The sequence below is a fragment of the Oncorhynchus clarkii genome, unplaced genomic scaffold, assembly GCF_045791955.1.
Source record: "Oncorhynchus clarkii lewisi isolate Uvic-CL-2024 unplaced genomic scaffold, UVic_Ocla_1.0 unplaced_contig_9080_pilon_pilon, whole genome shotgun sequence".
Lineage (NCBI taxonomy): Eukaryota > Metazoa > Chordata > Actinopteri > Salmoniformes > Salmonidae > Oncorhynchus > Oncorhynchus clarkii.
The window spans coordinates 40,458-54,085 of NW_027258089.1; the positions used below are offsets into that span (position 1 = coordinate 40,458).

General features: G+C 41.6%; 1 pseudogene; it reads left to right on the forward strand.

The window, feature by feature from the left end:
- Positions 1–4,176: 4,176 nt before the first annotated feature.
- The window catches only part of LOC139395343 (calcium/calmodulin-dependent protein kinase type II delta chain-like), an 80,334-nt pseudogene continuing 70,882 nt past the window's right edge, over positions 4,177–13,628 (forward strand).

The following is a 13,628-nucleotide window of genomic DNA, read 5'->3' on the forward strand; positions in this document are numbered from 1 at the left end:
AGTGTTTGGGTACCAACCTAATGGTAGAATGGATAGTAACAGTGTTGGGGTACCAACCTAATGGTAGAATGGATAGTAACAGTGTTGGGGTACCAACCTAATGGTAGAATGGATAGTAACAGTGTTGGGTTACCAACCTAATGGTAGAATGGATAGTAACAGTGTTGGGGTACCAACCTAATGGTAGAATGGATAGTAACAGTGTTGGGGTACCAATCTAATGGTAGAATGGATAGTAACAGTGTTGGGGTACCAACCTAATGGTAGAATGGATAGTAACAGTGTTGGGGTACCAACCTAATGGTAGAATGGATAGTAACAGTGTTGGGGTACCAATCTAATGGTAGAATGGATAGTAACAGTGTTGGGGTACCAACCTAATGGTAGAATGGATAGTAACATTGTTTGGGTAGCAACCTAATGGTAGAATGGATAGTAACATCGTTTGGGTAGCAACCTAATGGATAGTAACAGTGTTGGGGTACCAACTAGTGATGTGTGGGTCTCATCTGCAGTCCCCACGGTTAAATCTGTGTGTTTAGGGTCATGAAATACTGTGTGGATGAAGGGCGGGTGTCTGGTAGGCGGGTTGAATGAAGTGAAAACAATACCTCTAAGAAAATCCATAAATGTATCATTCTAGTGCAATTTACATTGAGGTTTTTCTTTCATTGTTTTAAGCTATCTGGCGTTAGTAAGTCAGTCTGAGATATAATACCTAACTGTATGTGCACCAGGCGCTTTTGGGAATGGTAAAAAATATAATATGTTCAGATGGGGTTGAATAAATTAAACAATCCTGTACCTTTGAAAAAAATCGATGCCTCCGTCTCTGCCCACAGTTCATGTTCTATATTAGCTGGTGGGGGGGGGCCTTTTCACTTCATCACATATAGTTGGGTGGTTGGGTTAATAGCAGTAGAGGACTACCATGGCCAACCAATAGAGGACCACTGTGGCCAACCAATAGAGGACCACAATGGCCAACCAATAGAGGACTACCATGGCCAACCAATAGAGGACCACCATGGCCAACCAATAGAGGACCACCATGGCCAACCAATAGAGGACCACCATGGCCAACCAATAGGGGACCACCATGGCCAACCAATAGAGGACCACTGTGGCCAACGAATAGGGGACCACCATGGCCAACCAATAGGGGACCACCATGGCCAACCAATAGAGGACCACCATGCCCAACCAATAGAGCACTACCATGGCCAACCAATAGAGGACCACTGTGGCCAACCAATAGGGGACCACCATGGCCAACCAATAGGGGACCACCATGGCCAACCAATAGAGGACCACCATAGCCAACTAATAGAGCACTACCATGGCCAACCAATAGAGGACTACTGTGGCCAACCAATAGGGGACCACCATGGCCAACCAATAGAGCACTACCATGGCCAACCAATAGAGGACCACCATGCCCAACCAATAGAGGACCACTGTGGCCAACCAATAGAGGAACACCATGGCCAACCAATAGAGGACCACCGTGGCCAACCAATAGAGGACCACCATGGAAACAAGTCATTCACTTTGACTATTTATCCTCTGTCATTATGGGATACATCTGTTGCCTGGTGAAACATTTGGATGTATTTTAAATAGTCAAATAAAATAAAATCTAACTATAGTGATCAGACTGCATTGTAGTACCCAGTTACCACACACACACACACACACACACACACACACACACACACACACACACGTTTTGTTTCATCTAGCCTCGTGGTGACCGAACGTTGATTTCCATTCAAAATCCTATCTTTTCTAACCCTTACCTTAACCTCAACCCTTTTTAATTCACATTTTTAAATTAACCTTTATTTAACTGGGCAAGTCAGTTAAGAACACATTCTTATTTACAATGACGGCCTAATAACAGTGGGATAACTGCATTTTTCAGGGGCAGAACGACAGATTTGAACCATTTACCCATAACCCTAATTATAAACGTAACTCTAAACCTAACCTCTTACCCTAATTATAAACCTAAGTCTAAACCTAACCTGTTACCCTAAACTTAACTCTAAACCTAACCTCTTACCCTAAACTTAACTCTAAACCTAACCTCTTACCCTAAACTTAACTCTAAACCTAACCTCTTACCCTAAACTTAACTCTAAACCTAACCTCTTACCCTAAAATTAACTCTAAACCTAACCTCTTACCCTAAACTTAACTCTAAACCTAACCTCTTACCCTAAACTTAACTCTAAACCTAACCTCTTACCCTAAACTTAACTTTAAACCTAACCTCTTACCCTAAACTTAACTCTAAACCTAACCTCTTACCCTAAACTTAACTCTAAACCTAACCTCTTACCCTAAACTTAACTCTAAACCTAACCTCTTACCCTAAACTTAACTTTAAACCTAACCTCTTACCCTAAACTTAACTCTAAACCTAACCTCTTACCCTAAACTTAACTCTAAACCTAACCTCTTACCCTAAACTTAACTCTAAACCTAACCTCTTACCCTAAAATTAACTCTAAACCTAACCTCTTACCCTAAACTTAACTCTAAACCTAACCTCTTACCCTAAACTTAACTCTAAACCTAACCTCTTACCCTAAACTTAACTCTAAACCTAACCTCTTACCCTAAACTTAACTCTAAACCTAACCTCTTACCCTAAAATTAACTCTAAACCTAACCTCTTACCCTAAACTTAACTCTAAACCTAACCTCTTACCCTAAACTTAACTCTAAACCTAACCTCTTACCCTAAACTTAACTCTAAAACTAACCTCTTACCCTAAACTTAACTCTAAACCTAACCTCTTACCCTAAACTTAACTCTAAACCTAACCTCTTACCCTAAACTTAACTCTAAACCTAACCTCTTACCCTAAAATTAACTCTAAACCTAACCTCTTACCCTAAAATTAACTCTAAACCTAACCTCTTACCCTAAACTTAACTCTAAACCTAACCTCTTACCCTAAACTTAACTTTAAACCTAACCTCTTACCCTAAACTTAACTCTAAACCTAACCTCTTACCCTAAACTTAACTCTAAACCTAACCTCTTACCCTAAACTTAACTCTAAACCTAACCTCTTACCCTAAACTTAACTCTAAACCTAACCTCTTACCCTAAAATTAACTCTAAACCTAACCTCTTACCCTAAACTTAACTCTAAACCTAACCTCTTACCCTAAACTTAACTCTAAACCTAACCTCTTACCCTAAACTTAACTCTAAACCTAACCTCTTACCCTAAACTTAACTCTAAACCTAACCTCTTACCCTAAACTTAACTCTAAACCTAACCTCTTACCCTAAACTTAACTCTAAACCTCTTACCCTAAACTTAACTCTAAACCTAACTTCTTACCCTAAACTTAACTCTAAACCTAACCCTTTTGTTTAAAACAGCATTTGTCCTCAAGGGGGATGTGGGAAATGTCCTCATGGGGGATGTGGGAAATGTCCCCATGAAGGACACATTTCCTTGTTGGGACATTAAGATCCCCCACAAGAATAGAAGAACCATTAAACACACAAATAACAGTTTATTGATTATGTATTGTATTTATTTAAACTTTATTTAACTCGGCAAGCCAGTTAAGAACAAATTCTTATGTACAACGACGGCCTAACTGCCCTGTTTAGAACGACAGATTTTTTTTACCTTGTCTGTTCCGGGGATCCGCTCTAGCAACTTTTGAGTTACTAGTCAAACGTTCTATACACTAGGCTACCTGCCGCACCAATCAGATATGATCATAGATGAATAATAACAGTTTATTCACACGATGTATTATGTCTTAATATAATAACGTGTTATCACTATCGTCACCATCGTCACTATTATTATTATTATTATTGAAGGCGATAGTATTTTAAGTATAAGGATGACGTGGGTAGAGGGGCTGATCGCAGAGCCTGTGGGAGGGGTTGTCAATATACCACAGCCACAAAGTCAAGATTGACAGTGTGGTTTTGGTTAGGGTTAGGTTATAAATCAAATTTTAAGGAGATAAATTGTAGATATATGCGGGTTTAGCCATAATTAGACTTTGTGGCTGTGGTAACTAGTGACGACCACACACGCACACCTCAGTGGCAAAACGAGGGGACGCGCTATAGACGGACAGACAGCTAGAAATGCAGACAAAATGCAGTGTCTCCGCTCTGTGAGCTGCATACACCAGATCCACTGCCCTAAATCCTCCCAATAACGCTGTTGTCGTTGCAAAAAAAAGGGGGATTTAGGTTTAACAATCGTCCTTCGCGGCAGACAGCGTTTGGTGACTGGACTAGTGGTGCGTCTTCCGTTCTGTCGCTGCGGCAGAGCGTTCTTCTTCTCTTCAGTCGAGCCAGGGCTGTTGTACAGAAACCATCGCTGTATGATTCGCCTTGTTCTGCGCTGTTTTTTTTCTCCAGCTTTCTATCTATTCGTTCGTGCGGTAAAGCGCTGGTGGTGAAGTCAACGACAACGCTAGTGTGGATCTAGTGGGCGCATTACATCCATCTCTATCGCGTCTACGGTCTGCTACACTGCCGTCGCTTTCAGGATGGCGCTAACGATTTGCACGAGATTCACCGATGAATTCCAGCTTTTCGAGGAGCTGGGGAAGTAAGCGTGCATGTTTGGATTGTCTCGTGCATGTTTGGATTGTCTCGTGCATGTTTGGATTGTCTCGTGCATGTTTGGATTGTCATTGATGTTATTTGTTATCCGGTAGCAAGTGTCGTTTCTTGTTATCATGTAATAGCCAGGTTATGCTGCTGTGTGTGAGTGTGTGTGCGCGCGTGTGCACGCGACCTTCGGTTCATATGTGAATAGGCTACATAGACCGACAAAATTATTTTTTCATAGCTCTCTGGATGCCATACGGGATTGGATCAAAATGTCAAGCCTTCCTATAGCCTATCACAGTTGACTTGGCCTTGTCAAGCATTCCTATAGCCTATCATAGTTGACCTGGCCTTGTCAAGCATTCCTATAGCCTATCATAGTTGACCTGGCCTTGTCTAGCCTTCCTATAGCCTATCACAGTTGACTTGGCCTTGTCAAGCATTCCTATAGCCTATCATAGTTGACCTGGCCTTGTCTAGCCTTCCTATAGCCTATCATAGTTGACCTGGCCTTGTCTAGCCTTCCTATAGCCTATCATAGTTGACCTGGCCTTGTCAAGCATTCCTATAGCCTATCATAGTTGACCTGGCCTTGTCAAGCATTCCTATAGCCTATCATAGTTGACCTGGCCTTGTCAAGCATTCCTATAGCCTATCATAGTTGACCTGGCCTTGTCAACCATTCCTATAGCCTCTCATAGTTGACCTGGCCTTGTCAACCATTCCTATAGCCTATCATAGTTGACCTGGCCTTGTCAACCATTCCTATAGCCTATCATAGTTGACCTGGCCTTGTCAAGCATTCCTATAGCCAATCATAGTTGACCTGGCCTTGTCAACCATTCCTACAGCCTATCATAGTTGACCTGGCCTTGTCAACCATTCCTATAGCCTATCATAGTTGACCTGGCCTTGTCAAGCATTCCTATAGCCTATCATAGTTGACCTGGCCTTGTCAACCATTCCTATAGCCTATCATAGTTGACCTGGCCTTGTCAAGCATTCCTACAGCCTATCATAGTTGACCTGGCCTTGTCAAGCATTCCTATAGCCTATCATAGTTGACCTGGCCTTGTCAACCATTCCTATAGCCTATCATAGTTGACCTGGCCTTGTCAACCATTCCTATAGCCTATCATAGTTGACCTGGCCTTGTCTAGCCTTCCTACAGCCTATCATAGTTGACCTGGCCTTGTCAACCATTCCTATAGCCTATCATAGTTGACCTGGCCTTGTCAAGCATTCCTATAGCCTATCATAGTTGACCTGGCCTTGTCAACCATTCCTATAGCCTATCATAGTTGACCTGGCCTTGTCAACCATTCCTATAGCCTATCATAGTTGACCTGGCCTTGTCTAGCCTTCCTACAGCCTATCATAGTTGACCTGGCCTTGTCAAGCCTTCCTACAGCCTATCATAGTTGACCTGGCCTTGTCAAGCCTTCCTATAGCCTATCATAGTTGACCTGGCCTTGTCTAACCTTCCTATAGCCTATCATAGTTGACCTGGCCTTGTCAAGCATTCCTATAGCCTATCATAGTTGACCTGGCCTTGTCAAGCATTCCTATAGCCTATCATAGTTGACCTGGCCTTGTCAAGCATTCCTACAGCCTATCATAGTTGACCTGGCCTTGTCAAGCATTCCTATAGCCTATCATAGTTGACCTGGCCTTGTCAACCATTCCTACAGCCTATCATAGTTGACCTGGCCTTGTCAACCATTCCTATAGCCTATCATAGTTGACCTGGCCTTGTCAAGCATTCCTACAGCCTATCATAGTTGACCTGGCCTTGTCAACCATTCCTACAGCCTATCATAGTTGACCTGGCCTTGTCTAACCTTCCTATAGCCTATCATAGTTGACCTGGCCTTGTCTAACCTTCCTACAGCCTATCATAGTTGACCTGGCCTTGTCTAGCCTTCCTACAGCCTATCATAGTTGACCTGGCCTTGTCTAACCTTCCTATAGCCTATCATAGTTGACCTGGCCTTGTCAAGCATTCCTACAGCCTATCATAGTTGACCTGGCCTTGTCAACCATTCCTACAGCCTATCATAGTTGACCTGGCCTTGTCTAACCTTCCTACAGCCTATCATAGTTGACCTGGCCTTGTCAACCATTCCTATAGCCTATCATAGTTGACCTGGTCTTGTCTAGCCTTCCTATAGTCTATCATAGTTGACCTGGCCTTGTCTAGCCTTCCTACAGCCTATCATAGTTGACCTGGCCTTGTCTAGCCTTCCTATAGTCTATCATAGTTGACCTGGCCTTGTCTAGCCTTCCTACAGCCTATCATAGTTGACCTGGCCTTGTCTAGCCTTCCTATAGCCTATCATAGTTGACCTGGCCTTGTCTAACCTTCCTACAGCCTATCATAGTTGACCTGGCCTTGTCTAGCCTTCCTACAGCCTATCATAGTTGACCTGGCCTTGTCTAGCCTTCCTACAGCCTGTCATAGTTGACCTGGCCTTGTCAAGCCTTCCTATAGCCTATCATAGTTGACCTGGCCTTGTGAATATATATTATTCCCTCATCCTCTCTATAGTTTATATTTATTTACACTTCCTGATGGTGGTCCATCTCTTATATAGTCCATCTCTTATATAGTCCATCTCTTATCTCTTATATAGTCCATCTCTTATATAGTCCATTTCTTATATAGTCCATCTCTTATATAGTCCATCTCTTTTATAGTCCATCTCTTATCTCTTATATAGGCTATCTCTTATATAGTCCATCTCTTATATAGTCCATCTCTTATCTCTTACATAGGCCATCTCTTATATAGTCCATCTCTTATATAGTCCATCTCTTATATAGTCCATCTCTTATCTCTTATATAGGCTATCTCTTATATAGTCCATCTCTTATATAGTCCATCTCTTATCTCTTACATAGGCCATCTCTTATATAGTCCATCTCTTATATAGTCCATCATTTATCTCTTATATAGTCCATATCTTATATAGTCCATCTCTTATACAGTCCATCTATTATATAGTCAATCTCTTATATAGTCCATCTCTTATCTCTTATATAGTCCATCTCTTATGGTGGTCCATCTATTATATAGTCCATCTCTTATATAGTCCATCTCTTATATAGTCCATCTCTTATGGTGGTCCATCTCTTATATAGTCCATCTCTTATATAGTCCATCTCTTATATAGTCCATCTATTATATAGTCCATCTCTTATCTCTTACATAGGCCATCTCTTATATAGTCCATCTCTTATATAGTCCATCATTTATCTCTTATATAGTCCATATCTTATATAGTCCATCTCTTATACAGTCCATCTATTATATAGTCAATCTCTTATATAGTCCATCTCTTATCTCTTATATAGTCCATCTCTTATGGTGGTCCATCTCTTATATAGTCCATCTCTTATATAGTCCATCTCTTATATAGTCCATCTCTTATCTCTTATATAGGCTATCTCTTATATAGTCCATCTCTTATATAGTCCATCTCTTATCTCTTACATAGGCCATCTCTTATATAGTCCATCTCTTATATAGTCCATCTCTTATGGTGGTCCATCTAGTATATAGTCCATCTCTTATCTCTTATATAGTCCATCTCTTATATAGTCCATCTCTTATATAGTCCATCTCTTATATAGTCCATCTCTTATATAGTCCATCTCTTATGGTGGTCCATCTCTTATATAGTCCATCTCTTATATAGTCCATCTCTTATATAGTCCATCTCTTATATAGTCCATCTATTATATAGTCCATCTCTTATATAGTCCATCTCTTATCTCTTATATAGGCTATCTCTTATATAGTCCATCTCTTATATAGTCCATCTCTTATCTCTTACATAGGCCATCTCTTATATAGTCCATCTCTTATACAGTCAATCTATTATATAGTCAATCTCTTATATAGTCCATCTCTTATGGTGGTCCATCTATTATATAGTCCATCTCTTATATAGTCCATCTAGTATATAGTCCATCTCTTATCTCTTATATAGGCCATCTCTTATATAGTCCTTCTCTTATATAGTCCATCTATTATATAGTCCATCTCTTATATAGTCAATCTCTTATATAGTCCATATTTTATATAGTCCATCTCTTATATTGTCCATCTATTATATAGTCCATCTCTTATGGTGGTCTATCTCTTATATAGTCCATCTCTTATCTCTTATATAGGCCATCTCTTATATAGTCCATCTCTTACGGTGGTCCATCTCTGATATAGTCCATCTCTGATATAGTCCATCTCTGATATAGTCCATCTCTTATATAGTCCATCTCTTATGGTTGTCCATCTCTTATGGTTTTCCGTCTCTTATATAGTCCATCTCTTATGGTGGCCCATCTCTTATATAGTCCATCTCTTATATAGACCATCTCTTACGGTGGTCCATCTCTGATATAGTCCATCTCTGATATTGTCCATCTCTTATATAGTCCATCTCTTATGGTGGTCCATCTCTTATGGTTTTCCATCTCTTATATAGTCCATCTCTTATATAGTCCATCTCTTATATAGTCCATCTCTTATATAGTCCATCTCTTATATAGTCCATCTCTTATGGGGGTCCATCTCTTATTGTTGTCCATCTCTTATATAGTCCATCTCTTATATAGTCCATCTCTTATTGTTGTCCATCTCTTATATAGTCCATCTCTTATTGTTGTCTATCACTTATATAGTCCATATCTTATATAGTCCATCACTTATATAGTCCATCTCTTATATAGTCCATCTCTTATATCGTCCATCTATTATATAGTCCATCTCTTATATAGTCCATCTCTTATGATGGTCCATCTCTTATATAGTCCATCTCTTATATAGTCCATCTCTTATATAGTCCATCTCTTATATAGTCCATCTATTATATAGTCCATCTCTTATGGGGGTCCATCTCTTATTGTTGTCCATCTCTTATATAGTCCATCACTTATATAGTCCATCTCTTATATAGTCCATCTCTTATATAGTCCATCTCTTATGGGGGTCCATCTCTTATTGTTGTCCATCTCTTATATAGTCCATCTCTTATATAGTCCATCTCTTATGGGGGTCCATCTCTTATTGTTGTCCATCTCTTATATAGTCCATCACTTATATAGTCCATCTCTTATATAGTCCATCTCTTATATAGTGCATCACTTATATAGTCCATCTCTTATATAGTCCATCTCTTATATAGTCCATCTCTTATATAGTCCATCTCTTATATAGTCCATCTCTTATATAGTCCATCACTTATATAGTCCATCTCTTATATAGTCCATCTCTTATGGTGGTCCATTTCTGAGTTAACAGTGATTTGTTTTGCTGGCTATAGAGTCCAATCCGAGACACACACACACACACACACACACACACCTCTGTCTGTTCATCGTCCGCATGTTCATCAGTGGATTGTAAACTATAGCTAATCATATTATCCACATTGACACACGAAACAGACGTCAAAGTGTGTGTGAGACATACACGCATGGTAATGCGACAGTGGACCTCGTTTCGAGATGGTGACATTCCCCTGGACAGCCACCGCGTGTGTGTGTATGTGTGTGTGTGTGTGTGTAAAGTTTGTCTGTATTGATGTTTGCCTGCAGTTTGCCTTTCAGCCCGTTGTCAGAATATACAACAGCCTGCAGACTCTTCTGTCTCTCTGTCTCTCTGTCTCTCTCTCTCTCTGTCTCTCTCTCTCTCTCTCTGTCTCTCTCTCTCTCTCTCTGTGTCTCTCTCTCTCTCTCTCTCTCTCTCTCTCTCTGTCTCTGTCTCTCTCTCTTTATCTCTCTGTATCTCTCCTCTTTCTCTGTCTCTGTGTCTCTCCTATGTATCTCTGCTCTCTCTCTGTCGCTGTCTCTCCTCTGCATCTCTCCTCTCTCTCTCTCTCTCTATCTCTGTGTCTCTGTCTCTCTCTGTGTCTCTGTCTCTCTCTGTATCTCTCCCCTCATTCTCTGTCTATCTTTCTCCCCTCTCTCTCTCTCTCTCTCTCTCTCTCTCTCTCTCTCTCTCTCTCTCTCTCTCTCTCTCTCTCTCTTTGTCTTTTTGTATTCCCCTTTATGTTTATTGTGTGTGTGTTTTCAGAGGAGCGTTCTCTGTGGTGAAGAGATGTCTCAGGATCTCGTCTGGTCAGGAGTTTGCTGCCAAAATCATAAACACCAAGAAATTGTCTGCCAGAGGTAGGTAACACATACACATATGCACACACACACACACACACACACACACACACACACACACACACACACACACACACACACACACACACACACACACACACACACACACACACACACACACACACACACACACACACACATACACACACACACACACACACACAGACCTCAAATGGTCTGTTGTCAATAGGGAGCTGAGAGACAAAGAGAGCGACAGAGAGTGTGAGAAAGACGAAAAAAGAGAGAGACGGAAGGAGGGAGGGGGACAGAGACAGAGACAGAGGGAGAAAGAGAGGAGAGATGCACAGAAAGATAGACAGAGATACGGAGAGACAGACAGAGCAGACCTCAAATGGCCTTGTGTGTGAGAGAGAGAGAGAGAGAGAGAGAGAGAGAGCGGGACCACAGTGTGCCATCACAGCAGCAAGATTTGTGACCTGTTGCCACAAGAAAAGGGCAACCAGTGAAGAACAAACACCATTGTAAATACAACCTATATTTATGTTGATTTATTTTCCCTTTTGTACTTGAACTATTTGCACATCGTTACAACACTGAATATAGACATAATATGACATTTGAAATGTCTCTGTTCCATTGGAACTTTTCTGAGTGTAATATTTACTGTTCATTTTATATTGTTTATTTCAATTTTATATTGTTTATTTCACTTGTTTTGGCAATGTTCAACATATCTTTCCCATGCCAATAAAGCCCCTTAAATTGAAATTGAGTGTGTGTGTGTTTCTCCAGGTATGTTTCAGTGTCTTCAGATTGTCTATTTGTATGTTGTTAATATCCCGTCAACATAAATGAACCGTAGATCTGTCAGGATACAACAGAATGCATGAGACAACCGACAGGATGTATGAGACAACCGACAGGATGTATGAGATAACCGACAGGATGAATGAGATAAACCAACAGGATGCATGAGACAACCGACAGGATGAATGAGATAAGCGACAGGATGCATGAGATAACTGACAGGATGCATGAGATAACTGACAGGATGCATTAGATAACCGACAGGATGCATGAGACAACCGACAGGATGTATGAGATAACCGACAGGATGCATGAGATAACCGACAGGATGCATGAGATAACCAACAGGATGCATGAGACAACCGACAGGATGTATGAGACAACCGACAGGATGCATGAGATAAGCGACAGGATGTATGAGACAACCGACAGGATGTATGAGACAACCGACAGGATGTATGAGACAACCGACAGGATGAATGAGACAACCGACAGGATGTATGAGACAACCGACAGGATGAATGAGACAACCAACAGGATGCATGAGATAAACCGACAGGATGCATGAGATAACCAACAGCATTAGTTCTGCTGCTTTGGACACATTTTGCATGTGTTAGAATCTTTTGAATTTGGGAGAGGACATTCAGCCCCGTAACGGTACCGGTATAAAGAGAGGGTGGAGCTCCTCGTTCTGGTTCTGATCCTGGTTCTAACGTCTCTTCATCTCCGTAACCGGTATAGAGAGAGGGTGGAGCTCCTCGTTCTGGTTCTGATCCTGGTTCTTACATCTCTTCATCTCCGTAACCGGTATAGAGAGAGGGTGGAGCTCCTCGTTCTGGATCTGGTCCTCGTTCTAACGTCTCTTCATCTCCGTAACCGGTATAGAGAGAGGGTGGAGCTCCTCGTTCTGGTTCTGATCCTGGTTCTAACATCTCTTCATCTCCGTAACCGGTATAGAGAGAGGGTGGAGCTCCTCGTTCTGGTTCTGATCCTCGTTCTAACGTCTCTTCATCTCCGTAACCGGTATAGAGAGAGGGTGGGGCTCCTCGTTCTGGTTCTGATCCTCGTTCTAACGTCTCTTCATCTCCGTAACCGGTATAGAGAGAGGGTGGAGCTCCTCGTTCTGGTTCTGATCCTCGTTCTAACGTCTCTTCATCTCTTAACATGTTATGTTATGATCAGAGACTTTAGTCTTGGGTGAACCAAGATGACTGTTTTCTTGGTGGGATGTCTGACCACAGGCTTTAGTCTTGGGTTAACCAAGATGTCTGTTTTCTTGGTGTGATGTCTGACCAGAGACTTTAGTTCTGGATTAACCAAGATGTCTGTTTTCTTGGTGTGGTGTCTGACCAGAGATTTTAGTTCTTGGTTATTAACCCAAGATGACTGTTTTCTTGGTGTGATGTCTGACCAGAGACTTTAATTCTGGATTAACCAAGATGTCTGTTTTCTTGGTGTGGTGTCTGACCAGAGATTTTAGTTCTTGGTTATTAACCCAAGATGACTGTTTTCTTGGTATGATGCCTGACCAGAGACTTTAGTTCTGGGTTAACCAAGATGACTGTTTTCTTGGTGTGGTGTGATGTGTCTGTGTGTGTGTGTGTGTGTGTGTGTGTGTGTGTGTGTGTGTGTGTGTGTGTGTGAATTCAGCATCCGTTCATCCATGTGTGTGTGTGTGTGTGTTCTGTCAGAGTGTTTTTGTGTGCTTGCGTGTTCAGTGTATCCGTGCGTCTGAACATGTGTGTGCGTGTGTCCATTCGTTCATGCGTGTGTACCCTTCCGTGTGTTCAGCGTGTGTATGTGTGTTTGTAGACCCAGGGATTTGGCTGGTCTTGTAGTCTCAGGGACAGATCTCTAGAGGAGTCGACCCAGTTCTTTCACATATATCACTGTAATTGTAGCTGCTGGCAAACCTTCCTGAGGGCTGGACTCACACACAGACAAACACACAGACAAACACACACACACACACACACACACACACACACACACACACACACACACACACACACACACACACACACACACACACACACACACACACACATGGACTGATTCCAGAGGCTGATCCAAAAAA